Here is a 21,415-nt window from a genome sequence, read left to right on the forward strand (position 1 = left end):
AGACTTTCAGGATGGAAGAAAGGGGACCCAGAGACTGGAAAAGGAAATGTTACTGTGTAGGAGTAACTTCAGTAAAAAAAAGAGAAAATCAATTAAAGGAAATGTTAATGGAAATTAACAAACTGAATCTGACAAAAAATAGAAGGGGAAGGAGAAAGAAACAGAAAAACTAATAAGCAGTTGGAAGAAAAAAAAAGGAATGAAAAGTAGATAAAGTATTTTACCCACTACTTTTTTTTTGGTCTTGTATGTATCCCAGAATATCTCATAGTGAAATAAACAGAATCCTATTTCCCAAGGAAAACAGCTATTTAAAAAAGAAAAAGTGTTGAGTACACAATTCAAGTGTTACCCTTCAACTCCAGCTTCCATCCCATGAATGACCCTTCATTTCCACTAAATATTCACCATGTACACTCTGGTCTAGGCAGATTTACACCTCAGACGTCTCAAGCCACAAAGAACAGTTCAACTCTTCAGAACAATAAAGTCAGCAAATTCATTCATTCCCAGAATTTCCTGTAGATTTTGCATAATGATTCTGCAGATCGGAATATCAGGTTGGGCTTTTTTGCCTTTTTTTCTCATTGCAACATCAGGAGATACTTACAATATGTGACAAAACCAGGAAGCATTTGATGGTAATAGGCAATTTCATCCGCATCTCTTTCCCCCTAACACATCGTGACAGAATAATTCTCACCACTATCATCACCCCCATCCATATTTTCATATCCATGTGTATTGAATCTGGCTGAGATGGAGTTCATTTCCCCTATAGCAGCCCTCACAGTGCTGTGCTTTGCATTGGTATCTAGAGGGGTGTTGATAACACACCAGTGTTTTGGCTACTGCTGAGCACAAAATCAGCACTGTAACATTCCTTCTGGGAAGCGGCACAAGTAGGCCAGCTGACCCAAACTAACCAAAGGGATATTCCATACCATATGACGTCAACTTAGATATAAAAGCTAAGGAAAGGAGCAGGAAGGGGAGCATTCATTGTTTTCAATGGCTGCCTGCTAAGAAATCACTGCCTGCTAAGAAATCACAATGCCCTGCTTCTTGGAAGTGAACAGGCATCGCTGCTCGTGGGAAGTAGAGAATAAACCTTGTTATTTTTCGCTTTGCTTTTGTGCACACAAGCTTTTGCTTTGCTTTTACTTTAATAAACTGCCTTATCCCAATCCATGAGTTGTTTTCCATCTTACTCTCTCCCCTTTACGTTGTGAAGGGGAGCGATAGAGCGACCGAGTGGGAACCTGGTGTCCAGGCAAGGTCAACCCACCACGTCATGTTAAAAAAAAATCAGATTAGATATATATAACATACCCAACATGCTAAAAACCCAGACAAAACAACCAAAGGGTTGGGCTTCAGGGCCTCAAGCTTATGAACATGAGAACCAGCTGTGGGATTAAAACACATAAATTGTGCTGAGGTGAATAACCATGACTTCAGAACTCTGACAATTGTCACCTTTTTCAGGTTAGAGACTGTACTTGTGAGGGAGAGTGAGGGAAGTTCCAGATTGATGGAGGACCCTAGGGGACAGGCACCCTCACAATTATGAAGACAGAGCCTATCTCTGCTTTGTTCCTGCAGGGAGCATGTCCAGAAGCAGACCAGGCTTTGGGGATGTCTCTGCTCAGCTGCAGCAAGAACATCCCTTAACAACAGGATATGTATTTTGAGCAGTGCCAAGGTGATAGCATTAAAGTAAAAGAAGAGCTAATTTTGTAACAGAATATTATGCTAAAACCTGTTCCAGCAAGACTGCTTACAGTCAGTAGCATCCCATCACTTTCTTCCACACACTATTAGTAAGCCACTCTAGGACAGCTTGAATAGCCACAGACTGAGGCTAACTACTTCCCATGTGAATCATTTCTTGAAATAAAGACCGGTCTGTCTTCACTGAAGCAGAAACCAGATAGGAACAATCATAGAATCATATCTTTCACGGGAGATTAACTACTAGTGTGAGGCATTATGAGATTTCTGAACGTTCCTCAGTCTGGGAACAGACTAGAGCTGGAGCAGAAAGTAGAGGCTGATACAAGGAAATCAGGTGGCCAAGAAGCCATGAACAAACGTCTTAAACATTTATGAGACATCCACATTTACACTGAAAGCGCAAAGAACTTAACTTACAATAGCAAAGTAAAAAAAGAAAAGATTAACTTATTAAAAAAATCAAACAAGAAATACTTTTCTGGTTTTGTTTGTTTGTTTGTTTTATGAAACACCTAAAACAAGCCATTTTCATCAGACTTATTTTTGAGATCTGTACTTGGAGCAATCAGAAATAAATAATCAAAACACTGGTTACTAAGGAGAATTAACTCAATGGCAGGAGTAGGTCCAAATGGTTCAGTGATAGAAATCCTCCTTACAGAACTACCCTGCACAACATTGATTTATCACATATTCAGCTATCTAAATACAGTATGACATTACTGAGTTATCTCTAAACTTTCACTAGACTCCTGAGGCAGGGCCTAGCTACCTGGTCTTACCATACTTACTTCAGTATGGTAAGACAGAGATATGTGTAGAAATCCATAGATTCAGAAAGACTCTATGCACTGAAAATTTGTATGGGACTGGACCTGAGTGCCAATTTAATGATTGCCATGTGTGCTCAGCTTGAAATACAGTTTTTAAAACTCTACTTTAACCAAACAGTTCCCTTATCAGGAAATGAAACGCTGTGGTAATGAGGAGACATACGGCATAAGTGATACACAAGCTTCCTATCATATTTCTATGTGAGTAAGAACATGGAGCTCTACAAGCAAAACAAAAGGTTCAGTTTGGCTCTCTGTGGTGCAGATGCTGCTGGCAGGAGTTTATGTCCATTATTGGCCTTCAGATTTTGCTCTGAGTACTCATCAAATCCTCCATGTAGATGGATGCTTTGGTGTAGAATACTGTTAAACTCATACTCCTGAGGCTTTTCTCCTGAAGGCTTGGACTGTAATAATCTTAAATTCTGTACTTCTCCATTCAAAGTTCATTGGCTAGCCTGTTCAAAACTTACTGTGAGTATTCTCCTGTTAGAAAACTAGGCTAATTCTACTAAAAAAAAAATTTCAAACCAAGTTGTTAATTCCTGAAGGAACTCCTGTCTGTAGATTCTAAGGCATTATTTGAGATAACGATTTCCTTACACAATATATTACAGAGTTAAGGTCCTGGTAATCTATATTATTTATATTCCCATGTAAATTATCCAGTCCTCTTGAGAACTGTTTTGTAAAGAGGATCTAATTTTCAACAGGACCAGGATGGCTTCTACTGGCCAGAGACAATGCATCATATATTTTTTCTAAAAATATTGCCAAAAAAAATTAGGCATGGATGGAAATGAAAATTATGTGTCTTGTCCACAGCTTAGAGTTGGTAGAGAAGTGAAACAGAATGGTTTAGAGAGAGAGAGAGAGAACAAGAGAGCATGCATGCTGTAGTTTTAAATAGTAGACACTGAGGGTGGAAACGCAGCTGCACTGAAGCTGACCCTATGTATCTCCAGTTCCTGGAAAGTCCCACCAGCAAACATCAAGAACACATTCCCTCTGATAAGATTCTGTAACTTAGCAAATATTTCTCTGTGTGACCAACAGTTTCTGCTGTTTGTTCAATGATGTTATAGAATACTTGGCTCTGCACCTGAATTGGGGCAAGGTGAGCAGGCTCACTGTCCAAGTACTAATGTGCTCTCATTGCATCACATAGCCCACAGTTGACATCCCATTGAAGCTGCTGCCAAAGCACATGGAGGGGCTGTCGGCAGCACTGGAAGCAAAGGCTGAAGAAATCTTTCACAATATAACCAGTTTGCTCATCAAGACTAGTGCAGGAAAAAGGTTATTACACAAGGTAGCTTTTGTAACAGCTTCATTTGTAAAGTGTTCGTTAGGACCACAATCTGAACTTCAGTACCATGGTGGGAAGCTCTAGAAGGAATCTACTGTAATGAGGATTGAAATAAATACTCAAAACTGAATATTTTTTTCTCCATCAGAAAAAAAATTTGATTAAATGAGGAAACTGGAGATATATATTTTGATGTCAAAATGTCTTGAGAAATAGATTGACTTTGTAAAAGCTCTTTCTTACATATACTACGGCAAAGTCTGACTGGACATCCAGCTGCAAGGCACAACAGTTGACCACTGTCAGGGTGAGGATCTATTCACACAATTTGAGACCCTGTAATTTCTACAGAGACAGTGAAACTATTCAGTAACAGAAAAAAAATTATAGAACTGTTAATTCATCATTTTTTTAGAAATGTTGTTCCATGTATGCCTTTTCCTTACCTAGGTAAAGGTGCAAGAAGCAAAAGAGGTCATGTTTTAACAGGCTAAATTCCCACCATGAAGTCACAGCCATGATTCTCATTTAAGGCATGCAGTTCCATGCATACCTTAAAGGTTTGGCTTTGTGTTAAAATATTACACTTCTTCAGACTGAATTGTGCAGAGAAAAACAGCTTCAATCAATAGTTACATTGCTTTGATTTGGTCAATAAAATTAAGGGTTGATTGATCCACCTTCCCTTTACTTATGTAACAGTGAACAAAATGAAGAATATCCCTTAAAATAAGTCAGGCCAGATGGAAGGTATTCCCCCATAATTGCATCTCTGCTGCTCCTTCAAGGACTCTTCTCTGGGTCATTGTTTAACCTTTCTGGCTGGGTTTCTTCGACAAAATCTTTGATGTAATAATACACAGTCAGGCAAGAGAACTTTCATATAACCATGAAGAGCATGTGATCTTTACAAAAGAACACACCAAAACTCCCTCCTTTGTCACTGTTCAAGATGATCACCATTTCACTCTCATCCTAACAATTCTCACCCTTTTTCTTAGGCTGGATAAAGTTGCAGCGTAATTCACTTGATTACAAAATATCAGGAGTGAAAGATAAATAGTTCACTGCTCCACTACACTTTCCTAGTACAGTTATCATTCCAAATTATTTTAAAACTCCTTTTCTGTAACACCTATAACACAGACACCCTATAAATATAGGGAAGATCAATATTCAAAATGACATTAGGTGATAAAAAAGAAATCCCAAAAGATGCAAAACTAATCTGACCTTGCTACAAATGTAGGAGTGAAGACCAAATTTACCCAAACTCTGGAGATTCAGCTTTCCTTCTAATCCTAAAACTTTTGTATTATGAACTTGCATTATAGTAGAAGTAACAGAAGGTGAGGGAGGGACGGGTACACATTTTGGACTCAGAAATCACCTAATTGTTCGGGTATTTCTACAATTTTTCCACTTACTTGCCATCCCCAGTTCCCTCACTGGAGAGCATTTGAGGTCAGTCGTGGTTGAATAAATACCATTCCTGTCAGCTACTTTGTCCAGGTTAATGTTTGGCATCAGAACAAGCCTCATTCTAAGTTGTTTATCACGATGACTGTGATAACATTACTTTGGCAGTACCTATGGGTTATCATTTGCTTTTCCAATGCACACAATAGTCTGCATATGGTTTGTTGAAGGGGAGGCATGTGGGTTCAGTTTTAAAATTCAACACGGGAGATTTGTTTAAGAAAAAAGTAATAAAAAGTTCAGTGTGGGTAATGAGCGCAGGTAGGTCTGAGTCTATCTGCTTATCTGATTGTGCACAAACAAATTTCTCTTTCAAATACTCTCCTGCATGCACTGTAATCAAACCAGTCCACAAATAAATCAACTTTGTCCTTGATTATTTTTGTCCTCTCTGATGTCAGATATGTGCCCTTCACCGCGCCCTGAGTGTGATATGGCCACTGATTTCAGTGGGGCCCAATTTCAATCTTGATCTTCTCTAGTCCAAAGAAAGAGCTCAGAGTGTCTTCAGGGACCCAGGTACTCACACAGAAATCCAAAACACTTAAAGACTGCAATGGTAGCACACAGGGTTGTCAAAGTAGCAGAGAGCCTTTCATATTGATTAGTTCCATGTTTAATGTATACATACTCTCGCAGTGTTTGCAAATAACCTTTTTTGTATGAAAACAGCAATGGCTTAGTCAAAGCCAGATCAAAGAGGCATGCATGATTCACATCCACTAAATAAACACTAATGCCTGATGGCAGTAATATAGCTATTTATATTCATTGCTTGATTTAACCAGTGGCACTCCTTTAATATGATAATAAGCACAGGCTGTTTGCTATGAAAAAAAAAAAAAAAGAGACTTGAGTGCTAAACTTGCTCTTAACACCAAATGAAAGTGATATTGGTGGGCAAGTTGAGATTTGCTAATTAACTTCCCCTACAGACAAAATCAGAAGTTTTATATTATGCTTTGGAATTTCATAGGAACAAATAAGTAGGCAACTTCAGTGGGAGTTAAGCATTTGAATACATTGGAGGATCTGATAGTCAGGTGCCATCAGTGACCTCTGTGTTTCATTGGAATCACAGTCCTGTAAATCTATAACTTCATCTCCTTCGTAGCTCTTCATGATGCAAAAAAGAGGGCAGAGGACTCTCTTAAATAGTATCATCTCCAGTGACTACAGCCCTCATACCTAAAAAAAATATCACTAAACTGGTCTGAAACTAGCAAGTAGTTCTCAGGAGCAACAATTATGTGATGACAGACACCTCTCTCTACTGCTACAGACACTCTCGGACAACCTGCACTCAGCCAAATGGCCTTACAGATCCTGCTATTCCACAGCCATTGCTGGTTACCATCATTTTGCAGGCAGTCCTCTGCCTGTGTTTGTCATCCCTTTTATTTGGCCAAAAGAAAAAAGAATGTATGAGTAAGAAAACATTTTAGAATGCTGGGAAAGGATACTTTGTTAGAAGTATCCTATGATGCGGCCCACTATGGCTTTCCCCCAACTTCATCTCTTACGGTAATCACATGGTAAAACACTGCCTACTGTAAAAGCAGTTTCAGTTTTATCCAAAGTCACCCATGCTATAAGAGTATCCATGCTTCACCCTGTTTGTAGTAATAACTATCTGATTTGCGGTGGCCAGTGGTGTCCTCAAGCAACATGAAATTAGTGGTGAAATCGTTAAAACCCCAAGAACAATGAGATGGTATCAGAGGAATCATGGGATCTTCCAAATTTGACCACAAGATTCATATACACAACAGGTTCTAGCCAAAAACCAACAACGAAAAAAAGTCCCAGAATGCAAAGTCTGATGGCCATTGCATCCAGGATGGTACACAGTTATTTTGAGAAAGTCCAGGACTCTATGTATCTCTCATTCATTGGGAACTAACCCATTGTAAACAAAGTGGACAGACTTTTTAAGTATATTAGTGTCATCACAGGAAAAAAATGAGATAAAAATATTTTTTTAAAGAAGCAACACCATTCCATGTAGACAAGGCTTCAGACTTTTTTTGAGGAACTTAATTTATACTCATAGAATATATATAATATGTATACATAGCTATACATAATTTATATTTTCCTTTCATTATTGGACTTTAATAAGAAGAACACTTTCTCTACTATGAATACCTGAAGATTTTTAAACACTGTTTCCATTTGGGTTACAGAAGAATGTTTTAGATTTGTTATCATTCAGTTCTTTGGGCAAATTTCTTTTTCATACTAGAACATGTTACAGCAGAGACACATTAGATTTGAAATCTGGGACTTTTTCCTCTACCTTCATGTACATCTTCCTTTCTCCATAATTTATTGTTAGCAGATCTATTGGTAAAATTTATCTGATTTGGATGAAGATTGGTTTTTGATGGCTCCATGTGCCATAAAATAGCAGCAGAATTCTATTTCCTGTATTGCAGATAAGGATGCTTCAGTTTTAGGGTTGTTCTTTGACTTATTTGCTGATTTGCTTGATAAACAGAATGGCTTAAAGTCTTGAAGAGAGATAATTACATGTGCCAGAATAACACAGGAATAACTGGGCTGCTAGTACTTCAAAGACAGCTTGTACTTCCTTATTAAAGAGCTGCAAGAGAAGTTAATTCATTATTTCTCCAATAATTAATAAAGTAGCTATTACTGTAACCAGCAATTTTGAAAAATGTTTCAAATACTTATGTGTGTCCAACATACTGATAAAAAACAATATTAATTGCAACTTGAAGGAAACTCTGATGTCTTAAGAGATTTTTGCTTGATAATTGAGAGTGCTTCAACTAAGATGTTCCTTGTAACTCATATCCTCAGCAACATCTAATGATTCAGACCTGCCTCTTCAGAGGTGGATTTGACACTGTCCTACAACCCCAAATATACAGATGTGTCAGTGCACTTGCTGACCACAAAATGCCTTGACTCATAACCATATTATCTCTTGAAAAGATACCTTGAAACTGCATCTGTTTCTACAGCTGTCACCCGGTTGACACTAGGGAGATCCCCCACTGTCTCAGTCAGCTGCATTCCTCATTCATTAGGAAACCGTTACTAGTTTCAGGTAACTACTTTCATTCATTTAGAATCAGTCACATATTCTTTAGAGACCTAATGTTAAGCTGGACTGCAAATAAATTTGGGGTATTTAACATTTAAAGAATTTGAGAGGTAAGTCATATAAATTAATTTTATTTAGTTATTTCCCCAATCTGTGAAAAAATTACATACTGGTGTTTCTCTATAAATGCCTGAAGACTATTGTCATGGCCTTTATGAAATAATTTAAATTGAAAAATATCTGTAGGCAGTAAATGTGCTTCAGTGTAACTTTGAAAATACATTGTATTCTCCAGGAGCCTGGCTTTTATTTGTCTTTTGTAGTATTTGTGTGCTGTTTTCCAGCTTCTATCTAGTTTTCCTTTAAGATGGATAATTATTTTACTGAAAATAGTTTTCCCATCCTTTCCAACAAACCTTTGTAAAGGTGATCTTAATTTTGTTAGTGTAAACTTGAGCTGCCTCCCAATATGAGGAGACTCAGGCTGGATGTTGGCTGAGTTATTTGCTTTGATGGGAATACAGAATTTCTTAGAATTGATTGAAAACGCAAAGCTTTCCATGAATGAGGACTGCTCGGGAGTCTGCAGCAGGTTCTCTTCATCCAGGAAAAAGTGTTGCATCATAAGTGTTCCTGGTGCAGTCTGATTCCTGTTCTCACAAAAGAAACCTGGAAATCAACTCCCTTAAACTGTTGTGACAAAAGTGTAAAGCAGAAGCCTGATTTTGCTAGCAACACTCAGCCTTATCATCCTTGAGTCAGAGAGGAGACCAAGTAACCCAGTGGCTAGAACATTTAGAGCTAAGCAAAATTGAACATTGCAAACCTACTTCTTCTAGAAGAATTGGTGTTACATGTGGAAATTAACTAAAAAGCAATCCATTACAGGTTGCAGCTGTTTGGTGTGCTGGGAAAAAACACTGCCCACCTACAGGAAGGCAGTCCTATGCTAGTCTCATGAATATTACTCAGTTTCTATTGCTTAACTTCACAAAAGGACATTGCAAAGTCACAAATATGATTGTTCACAGTTTACAGTTTAGGAAATTTAGGAATAAGGAAAGTGAGGCAATTGGGCCAAGGCAAATCAAAGACAGGGTTGTGAAGAGACCTTCATTATCCCAGTCTTATTCTAGCCACTAACGAGCACAGCTTCCAGTCCTAAAGGAAGAGGGTATTTTGGCAGCAACAGCCCAGCACTCCCTTATACAGCTGGAGAGTAATGAACATGGGTGAGCACCTTATTTCTATTCTGGCGCTCTTCCATCCACTAAAAATGTCCTACAGACCCTAGTTCCTGTCAAGGCAGGTCTCCTTGCTTTAGACAGCACTGGAGAAAGTCCTAAGACTACTTGCTGAGGACTATCCCCACCTCTCCAGTTTTGGTTCTTAGCCTGAATAAAGCCTTCCACTCTCTCTGTCTGGGGAAGAGTCTGGGTGGTACAACAGAGCCAAACCATGGAAACCACAAGGAAAATTCAGACTCCATCTCTGATTGTATTACTTAAGAGTGACCTCATATGTCTGTACCAAGTGTTCTCATCTCTTTATGAAGAACAGCTATCAGTGAATGGGGTCACAAAAAAATAGATTTAAAAAACAATTCTAAGGAAATTAACATTTTTCTTAATGAATTCCCCACATGCACAAGTCTTAGTGTCTTAAAAGTTTATCTGTACTGCACAACATGTTCAACTGTAAACTGGCAAGTAATAAGTTCTAATAATGGTTCCTGCTATACATTTCTCTCTGCAATTTTGTAGCATTGTATGAAGGCAGGAAAATGTCTGTGACATACAGGAATACTGAGGACTCACTGCACATCTGCATTGGACTGAGAATTCAATTTTTTAACTTGACTTCAGCTGTTTCTCTGCTGCATTTTACCTCCCTCCAAGATAAAATACAGGAGAGGAATAGTAAGAATTCTTGCAGATGTCACAGGCAAAAGCCCAGCACTGAAATGCATTGTGTGTGTGCTCCCTCTGAATAGAGATAATCATTAACACTATGCTGCTTTCTAGGTCAAAACCATTTTCTACTTGCAGGCTAGAAATGGGATCATTTGGATTCTGCTGGCATCCAAATAGAGCAGCTAGAAGAATGCCCATCTGAAAACGCCCTCCCAGGGCAGGGTGGCAATCTGGTGCATACTGAGCCTCTCCCCTGTCAAGGCACCATTGCCATAACACCAGCTTTCTATAACAGCAAATTTTCTTGCTGTAACATACAAGATTTTAGTCTGCTGGACTCAAAACCAAAGAAAACCAGTGAAAAGCTTTGAAAACCGAGGGCATATGTTATCTATCAAACAGGACTTGGGACTCATCCACATTCACAACAGCTATACACAGCTGCTTCCTGAACAGAAGGCTACGCTTCAACGGTTTTTTCCTCAGCATGAACTTGAGCCAAAATCTCAATGTTCTGCTCTTTAGAAAATTCACACAAGAATGGGATTGTGGTTTAAACATTCCTGCAAGAGGCACATAGTAAAACTGACCTGGCAAGCAATTCTTTGACCAGCAGGGACTGGCATCTCCCAGCTCTCAGTTCTAGTTACATGGTGAGCTGAGGTCATGACTGTCTCAGATTCCTAGTGCACCATGACAGATATCCAGCTCTTTTCAAAGCTCTCCCTTTGATTCACACAAAGCACAGCAAACCGAAAGGCTCCAAACCAAATGCTTCCATCTCAATCCTTTGTTTCTTAGAAAACCTTTGGCCCACTTATCCACATTTTAAGAGCTCTCCTGATTTTCACATTCCATTCCAAGCCCCCTTGGGATTCACAATGTTGGGCCTAGAAATAACAAGCGTAGATGGCCACCTATGTCCTTAGCCATGTGACAGCTCGTGCGATTGCTTTTCTTCAGCTTATTGGCAAAGCAGGGAGGGGAAGGAGGTGACAAAAGGCCTGTTACTGCTCTGTGTGACCTGTGAGCCAGAAGTGAACCTAGTGTGTTCCTCCGATGCAACCACAGCTGGATTTTGCCCCAGGGATTCTAGGTAGAAGTTGCAGTGGGAGCAGTGAGGGCTTAGCCTTCCAACACTGAGTTGATCAATGAAGCAGAGAAACCTGCAAAGCTATTAAGAGTGGGACCCAGAGGAGCCATGCCAGACAACTTTTTATTTTCTAATTTTCCTTTTTCAATTAAATTTGACATTTTTGAGAACAAGCTTGCTTACAGACTATTAATCCGTGGCTGGGAGCAAAGGAAGGAAAACACTTCATTGAGAAGAACTGAACACTGAAAAGCTTTGTCTGCAGTACAGCATGCTAAGGTGATTTTAGTGAGTTTTGAGAAACTCAGACAGTAGCAGTTCATGTATGTTTGTAACACAAACATACAATGTTTTCAGAAAAAGAAAAGGTGACATTTTAATGCCCATTTTCTTCCTTTCATTTACATTCAAAAGGCATATCAGCTAGGGAGAAGTGTGGACTAACTGATATTTGCTACCAGCTGAACAAAACGGTCGTAATAAAGCAAAAGAAAAAGGTTTGCAACTGTTGCAACAGACTGAGAACATCTAACTGGACCTTTGGAAGGTGCTGAATTTCCAATTTCAAGCATATGAAGGTTGGATGACAGATTCAGAGGATACAAATGAGAAGTGCCATGATTTTTATCTGCAGCCTGATTATCTACAGCACCTAGAAGAGATTTGCATTTGAGAAACAGCTCATACCTGATTATTTGAGGTATAATGCCAAAAAATTAAAGAAAACAAAAACATGAAGTGAAACTATCACTTTTAGTTGTACTGTATACTTTTGAAGCTATTGTTTTGACACTTAATGCTTAGGGTCCTTAGTCACTTGTTACTCAGGAAAACAATATTCCGTTTCAGCAATGGAATAAAGCAAAACATTGAGCTGCAAATTCTGGAAAGATCCAATATCTGGATTTGAACATTATATCTTGGATATATCCCTTAGAACAAATAAACTAAAGGAAACTAAAACCACATGTGGTGGAAGTTAAACAGACACCTGTAATCTCGAAATGAACAAGTGTTAATTGAATATTTCCTCTGGAAGTTTTGGGAACAGTTTTTCTATCACATGCCCCTCACATGCAGAAAGAAATCCTGGAAAAGATTGCCAGTCTAATAGAAAATGAAAAGTGCTCAGCAGCAGATGGAGGGAATATTTGAACAAAATTTTTATTGCATGTTAAGACTTTGACCATAACCAGACAGTAATCAAATACAAATTGCTATTAAAACAACTCATCAGTGTGAGAAATGTAGAGCAAAATGAAGGCAAAAAAGTGACCTCACTGGTAAAGATTATAATCCCCTTTCAATGCCAGCCATTAATGATAGTAATTATTGCAGCTTTTGATCACAGTGTCTTAAAACTTTAGCTTAAACTTGCTGGAAGTCATGCGTGTGCCACTGAGGAAGGACTGAAGGAGTCCTTTTATATCACTGAGCCAGTTTGCAGAAGGCTTCTATTTATTTACTGCACAGTGAATCATGGTTATGTATGTTGAGTTGTTTGTTTAACAAAACAAGAAATAGGGAGGTAAGCATTTAACCACTACTGAGAGCTCTAAAATCAGAAGGCCACCAAGTTTGCTCCCACTATACCTATTTTCTGTCCGAGTCTACCATGCATTTTTGGCAAGCAAAATGAAAGCTTGCAGTGAAAGTCATTTTTGGCTTTGTGCAAGACTCGTAAGTACAAGCTCATAATATATTGCAAATATGATCAAAGAGTACAGATGTAGGAGATAAAAAACAATGGGGAAATTATAAACAGCTGATTATTCAAGCATTGCCATTGAAGAAAACCTCCTGAGCTTTAATATCTTACAGAAGTGAAAGTACTATCAATGCAATGGGGCTGTTTACTGGGGAAAGTTCTATTCACATGAAGACCTGTTTCTTAAGCAGGTGCATTTAACTGCTCCGAGAATAATTACAAAACAGTTTTAAAGAGCAGTCTCATCTACAAAGAGAATTACAGCATTGCAGTTCCAAGTGAACAGGCTCTAATCCATACTGATCACCAGTGGGGTATTTCCATGTATGTTCTAGATTCAGTTTTACAAGAGTGAGTGAAGGGGAAGCAAGATAAGCCTCATCTCACATGTGACAAATGAGGACATGGAGATTCTAAAAATAATCTAATGATCTTTGTGCTCAAGTAGATATCCTGGCAGCAATACTTTCCAGAGAGCTTATCAGCATACAGGATTTCACCTGTTCAGAAAGCACTGGTCCCAGTGTCTTCAGATATAGTTGTAAATTTATGCACACATGTATATTGAGACAGAAACCTAACAGAGGGCACAAAGAAAATTAGGAAAAGAGAGGAAATGGTCATTTATGAAAAGTTTTGTTCATGTCACTATCCATGATATCCTATGGATCTCTCTGGCAGCATCAAGAAGAAAAGACCTACTTCTTCAATAAATCCTCCAGTTATCTTAAGCATGAAACTACACTGTATTTCTTCAAGGGAATGCTGCATCCCAACATCCAATTCAGTGCAAAGTCCCAATTCACCAACAGAGCAAGTCCACACTGTACAGTACGCAAGCAACATTTCACAGAGGAAAGAAAAAGTATGGACCACATAGTTAAAGACCAAGCTGCATGCATATACAGAACAGGAACAATTTCAAATCTATAGACAATCTGATTTCAGACTTCTCTAGCTTCTTATTTTGTATTCTTTTGTGAATTTTCTACCCAGACTTAGGAAGCTGAAGGAGAAAGAAACGTGGTGTAAGGTTGTATAGGTGTAGCAATTTGAAGATTCAGAGTGCTATAGTAGACAGAAAACATACACATACCCTGAATTACTCTGAAGTTTGTATTTTTAAGTAAAATTTTGCTCAAATATTATATTTAGCTGGTTAAATAGGAATCAACAGCTGCAGTGACTGATCATCAGCTATGGATTCAATCATTTTCAAGACATGAAGAGAACGCTTTGTTTGCGCTCTTCAAAGCAGAGTAAACTGACTTAGATGATGACCACAATCCTCCCATGGATTGCTTCCCCACACGCTTTTCTGGGCTGACACAAACATTACTTCTATCTCATTACCCTCCCTTGAATAGCACACACTGCCAACCTCCCCATCCCAATCTGCTGTCATATAAAGTAGTCGACAGGAGTTGTGATCAGGCTGGGAAGAAAGAAAAGGGCAGAAAGGAAGACAAATGGAGTGGAGAAGGGAAGCAAACCTGAGCTGAAAAGGACCAGACCTGCTCTGCTCTGAGTGGGGAAGGAGAGGCCCAGTTTTGAAGGCAGAAAGAGGGTTTTGGTAGTTTAGACAGCATTTGCAGCACCAGCTGCGAGTATTTCATGGACTGGATTTCATGGAGGCATTGCACTGAGTCACTGAAAAAGATAACTACAACAAATGTGCTTACATGGAGATTTTTTTCATCAAAAGCTATAGGAATCAAGAAGGCCTCTGATTGCTTGCTTTTTTCTTTACTTGAAAAGTTTCTCACTTTGTTCTAATTCCTAAAAGGTTTTCTTTGGGTTCATAGGACAATTAGAGGCACCCTTCTCTGGTTATGTTTAATGCCTGTATTTATAGGTATTAATATGGGAATTTTCCCATCAAAATCTTTGCAGAAGGGTAACAAAAGAAAAGAAAAAAAGAAGACTGTCTTATAGTATTAAGTAGGGACTTGAAATCCTACAGCAATGATATTTTTATGTCAAATTATTCCTTTTTTTCTTTCTGTGTCAAACCAATGAGTTTATTTTCAGCACCTAATTGAATGTCACCGTTGTAGCTCAAAGCCAAGCAAGATACTGTGTATCAAGAAAAGGAAGTAAAAGAATTCTCATTCTTTTCTCTTTTTTCTTGAAAGATCAAAAACTATAATAAGATAGGCCTGAGTTTCATCAAATTTGGGATCTTTACAAGCTAGGGAAATAATTTTGTTTGAAGTAGATGGCTCTTATGTTCAGTTTAAGAATAACATACTTCTAATCCCTTACAACATTAAATACAGGCCTCTGTAATTGGATCTTCTGTATCATTGATACTTCCATGACATTGTGTCCAAATCCTGATTATATTTCATTTAAATTTTTAATAGCTTTTACCACAGATCAGAGTCTTAACTTGTGAGTTTCTGAACCTAGATGAATCTTAGTTCTATATTACTCTGAGGTCAGGAAACTACACCAAATTCTGAAGGCTAAACCACAGAAATTACATTTATAGGACTGAATTGACCCAATTTGACTTTGTATTTCAAATATACAGTATCTGTCTAAATGCAATATTCAAATAAGCATGCCCAGGAAGGTCACACAAGCAGGCTCAGTGTTCCTCACAGGCCTGAGGGCACTAATCAGCCCGAGTGATCTTGCCTACCCCCCCAGGGCTCTCACCACCTCACGCATGGCTCAGAACCCCATGTCAGCCCCTCAGGACCATCAGACCCTGCAGGTCTCTAGCTCCTCACAGCCCTGCCTGGTCATGGGCTCTGTTGAGCCTGGCCCACATACCAGATGGGCCTCTGCCTGTCCCCAGGGAGGTACCTGGTGGCTGGGGCAGAGAGACAGATCCTGGCTGCCAGTCTCTACTCTGTCACCACACCATGCTGAGCCTCTCTATTCCTGGCCCCACAGCACCTTGACATGTTATATCATTTTGAGACCATGCAGCTCAAAAATCTTTGACATTCATTTCACCAGGTATTAGACTAAGTGTTAGTGATGTAAATTAAAATCTGCTCTTTTGCAGAAAGAAGGCCTTTTCAATTATTTATGCACCGCAACAACATATGTGTATATCTGTATCTGCCTCAAAACTGCATTTAAACACATTTCCCAAGAAACCTTCCCTCGATCATTCCCATGCTCTTCGGGTAGGGATTGCTTCTTTTTCCTCCTGTGTCTTCACAGGTCCCCCTGGACTGTGATAAGCACTCTGTCGGGATTTAACCCCAGCAGGCAGCTGAGCACCATACAGCTGCTTCCCCAGTGGAATGGAGGGAAGAAAACTGGAAAGGTAAAAGTGAAAAAACTCATGGGTTGAGATAAGAACAGTTTAATAGATTAAATGAATAACTTAATAATAATAATAATAATTCAAAATTGTAATGAAAAAGAAAATAACAGAGAGAAATAAAACCCAAGACAGATAAGTGATGCACATGAAAACAAATGCTTGCCACCAATCAACCAATGCCCAGCCAGTCCCTGAGTAGTGACCCCTAAACAACCCTCCCCCAGTTTTATTGCTGAACATGATGCCATATGGTATGGAATATCCCTGGGGTTAGTTGAAGTCAGCTCTCCCAGCTGCATCCCCTCCCAGTCTTCTGTGCATTCCGAGCCTTCTCACTGGGGGGTGGTGTGAGAAGCAGAAAAGACCTCGACTCTGTGTAAGCACTGCTCAGCAGCAACAAAAACATCCCCGAATTATCAACAGCACAAATAGTTCCAGCACAAATCCAAAGTATAGCCCCATACCAGCTACTGTGAAGAAAATTGACCTAACCCTGGCCAAAACCAGCACTTGTTCATAGGCAATAGACATAAAACAAGGATCCACAGACTCAAAATTAACTCGGTGTCAATTATGAGGCTTGGATAGGGATGCAAATAAGCTAATTGGAACTGAGTAGAAAATTGTCTTATCCTGGGAAAACTTCACCATTTCATAAACTCTTCAAAGTCCCTAACTGGAGCAAGATGGATTGAGACCAATTAAAATCTTTTGTTCCCAAATTGATCAGGTAGCCTTATGACTGTTATGCCTTTCTTCCTTCTGTTCTCTCCATCTCAAAAAATGACTAGTCTGTAAAACTTGCTTTAGCTGAGATTTAAGAAAAAATTGTGCCCTTTATTTTCCTTCTTTTCTTAGCTTTGCTTTCTTAGTTTTGCATTAAAAATCATGATTCAGCTACCTTGAAAATTTTTTGAATTTATAGTGAATCAGAATATATATAATAGCAAATTTACCAAGGAAACTGATTAACATTTTTTTCCTTATTGTTTAAGAGTTTGATGATTTGTATTACATCTGATACTAGGCAAAAAAAAAATAATCCTCTTTCTTATGCTTTTCTCCTCTTCATCCCTTCAACAAAATGCTGGAGAACACTTTGAAAAAGCATATGAGCCATGCAAAGAATCCTCCAAACATTCAGGGAAGAGAAGGTAAACCCTCAGCATATTACCATTTCCAACAAAACATCCAAGCAGATAAAACTCAGTCATCTGATGTGGCATCTTTTTGATCACAAACAAACAAGTGCTATTTTGATGCCATGGTCTATCTTTTGTCAGGCATTTTAAAAAGTAAAATCTGAAAGTTACAGATGTCAAAACATCATGGGAATAATTTTGCTAGCAATTTTATTAGAAATCAAAAAAATAGATTGTTCACAGACATTCTAAAAGGTAGCAATGTAATGCTCAAGCATATAAATAAAAATAAAGTATGGACAGGCATTTAAATTGTGGTGGAGTAGGATACGGGTTAAAGATAACCACAGTTTAGACCAAAACTCAAGTACTTTTATGTCAGTTACATCAAGTATATTGGAAATATTGAGTGAGAATGTACAGGAAGAAATGGCTAAGCAGAAAAAAAATAGGAGCCAAAAGTACTGTGTTAGAGCAGAAGGAGGATGAAGGCCCGCATATATTCATACTTGCAAAAGCCTGGGTTACCATCAAGCCTCAAAAGGAAATAGCTTCTGAAGTTGCACTCCATAGAATTTATTGTCAATTCTTCCGAGAGGTCATACAGCCAAAGGACAGAAAAGAAGTAAGAAACATAATATGGTTCAATAGGGGATCCTTAGTCTGACCACAATTGTACACAACTTTTTAGAACAACCTTTGATGGAAAGAATAATTAAAGACATGGAAGGAAGTGGAAAGAAATGCTGCACAGGTTTACTAAAGGTAGAACATGCAAGACCAAACTTGCAAGTAAATAATTATTAAGACCAAGGAGAGGCAGCTGATTCAATCTACCTGGACATGGGTACAATACTCAGTATGATGTGTCATGAGAGAGGAATTGTTAAGTCAGAATCTAGAGATTAATATTAGATTTTAAATTAGGAGAAGAACTGGCTAAAGGGGAGATTACAGCGAAGTTAGAAGGCTGGAGATGAAGGGTAATTAATAGGCGATTTTTCAGAACTATTTCTTAGAGTAAGTTTAATTCCTACTTTTTTTTAGTGAATCTGGTGCAAAAAATGTGTTTGGAGCATTTAAATTTGCTGTTGTCTCAGAAGATAAAGGCTCCAATACATAGGAAGATCATGTTGCTGAAAAACAGTTGAATGATGTTAAAAAACAGAGACATGGGACAAAAAAGTCATTTGTACCAAGCACAAGGTCATGCATACAGGTCAAGCATTCTTGCTATAGATATATCTATTGATAACAACCAAAGAGGGAGAAAACCTGAGGGGTATGGAGATTCCTGGATGATGATGAACTACCAATATAATTCAGATGTGAAAGACTCTGGTTGTACACCAGGATTTTATTAGGCAAGATTTTGGGGAAGATGAAAAAAACTATTAAAATTACTTACAGAGCACTAGTAGGATCTAGCTGATCCATTTCATGTCTGATGAACATGAACTTGAGATAGAGCACGTGTTATTTATTAGTCTTCCCATCCCCTTATCATTCAATCTGTTGAAAGAAACTTATAGCTGTACTGCAGGATCTTAAAGCATTCTTCATATCTTTAGCTTGCAAGCTCTTCCCCATAATGTCTCAGTTCCACATCAGGACAAGGCCATGTTAGGCTTTGCTTCCCTCTTTCTCTCTTATGACCCAGTTTCTATGGTAAGGCAACTTAGATGTGGGATAAAAGGAAGCCATGACATACTGCAACTGGTTCCCCAGTTTGAATAGAGAAGGGAAATGCACAGCAGATATCCAATGGAGCAGCATACATATTGCCTAAGGGAGATGACTTTTTTTTTGCTTAACAGCTTGATGACCAAGAGGTATACTGTCTATAAAACACAGTCAGTCAGCGGTGGGAAAAGAGAAAAGATAAAGGAAAAGAAACCATGAAAAAAAATATCAGCACAAGATCAAGATGCATAAACTAGCAATAAATTTCAAAAGAACACATAAGAGGGCAGCTAGGATAGAGGATCATCCCTCTAGCCTTGAAAGCCAGAAGACCCTGACACAGCCTTGCAATAGGAATAAAAACTACAAAGAAAAGCTGGATTCTAACAGAATGTTTGGAAGAGTTTACATAATCTGGTTAACAGGCTATAGCACTTCCAGTGACTCAGAAGTTCCCCTCTAGATCAACATTCCTAATTATAAGGTTAGTATTGGTCTAATTTCATCACACAGCATATTCTTTTTTAACAGAGTTAGACTTCTAGAAGTAGGTAAACCATAGGCAGGATGTTTTCTACAGCTCTTGCTCTGCAGTGTTATAGAAGAAACCCTTGTAGTGCAAGTGAATTTTTTTCTCTCTCTAATGCACAGAAACTAGTTCCCACAAAATAAGAGACCGTGCTCCTGATCCTAAAGAAAAGTATATCTTTTGCAGAATGGGAAACTATGAAGGGAAGATGGAAACACTGAAAGCAGTTTGGAAAAACATCAAAGACTTGCTCATTCCAAATTGCCACCTTTGACTTTGTTTTAGTAATTTTTCAGATATTGTCCCTGTTCCTCTTATCTCCAAAGCAATCAAAGACCACAATACAATTATAACAACAGTGCTCAGGAATCCTTTCACAGGCTATATTGAATTTTGTTAGCTGCAGAATTTTCAGTTTGAGACAGAAAGCATAGAAAGGTAAAATATGGAGTAGGAATGAAGATTTCTGACCCTGCTGCCAGAAAGCAGCAGACTTTTAATAATTCAATGCAGGCTACAATTTCATGTATGGCTCATGTTCCACTTTCTTTGAAGAGGATCCCCATAGAGTGTCAGGGGCATTTTCCACTGTGAGAGATAAGAAAGGCAGGCAGCACAACTGAACTTCAAAATAACTGTTTTACTATTCATCTTTGAAGAAACTGTAAGTTTCTGTAAGCTTTAGCCCTACCAACTTCCCAGGAAACTCCATACTATGTAAAAGGCTGTTATGGAAATTTGCAATCAGTTTCAAATATATTAGAAGGGGAAGATAAAGATAAAATAACAAGTATGTTGTTATAACTTAGCATACCATACATCCCAGCATTATCAATAACATGTTTCTTTTGAGGAAGGATAAATTGAAAGTAGTGGTACACTTGTCCATTCACAAATTAATATTTGTCAAAAATGCACTTAAGGAGTCCATAATATAGCCTATGACAGTATGCCAAATGTTTTCTGAGATAAATGAAACTTGGTCGACTGCTCTTTAGCCTGAAATAATTCTGCTCTGTGGCAATTGGACAGATGTTCGGATGTCAGGAACTCTTCTGAAATTGCCAAGGAAGGAAGGAAGAACTGTACTTTTCAGCTTTACAGCAACAGGTTAGCATGATGGAGCTTTTTAGGGTAAGATTTCTGTATGATAAGATGTTCCAGTTTTCATTTACATGCAAGCAGTCAAGGTAAGCTTCAGTAGGGATTGTCCATGGCCAGATAAAACAAGGAAAACCCTACGTACTTTTAGGTTGAGATTATTATCTCAAAAAAAAAAAAAGTAGTACTTTTTTTCTGCGGGAAAACTGAAGTATAAGATGCTTATTTACTGCAGGAAAACAGATTCCAATGGATCAGATACAATGATAGAGATGGTAACAGGAGCTAAAGGGTTGCAACTAACAAGCTACTTGTGAGGCCACTAACATTTTCTGTCTTAGATCCAAGGTAAAGAATGCTCATTTCTCTTTATAAGGGCTCTCCTGCTCAAGTGAAGGAGACCTATTATCTGCCTTCCTTCAGGCCTACTTCTATAATCCTGCTTGAAATTATGTGATTCGTCTCCGGCTGAGCAGCAATAATATCTGGCTGGGAATTTTACCTAAGCGAGCTGCTGAGCTGTGGACAG

This window comes from Pipra filicauda, unplaced genomic scaffold (assembly GCF_003945595.2).
Source record: "Pipra filicauda isolate LSUMZ 115617 unplaced genomic scaffold, ASM394559v2 scaffold11_size5308982_pilon, whole genome shotgun sequence".
Classification (NCBI taxonomy): domain Eukaryota; kingdom Metazoa; phylum Chordata; class Aves; order Passeriformes; family Pipridae; genus Pipra; species Pipra filicauda.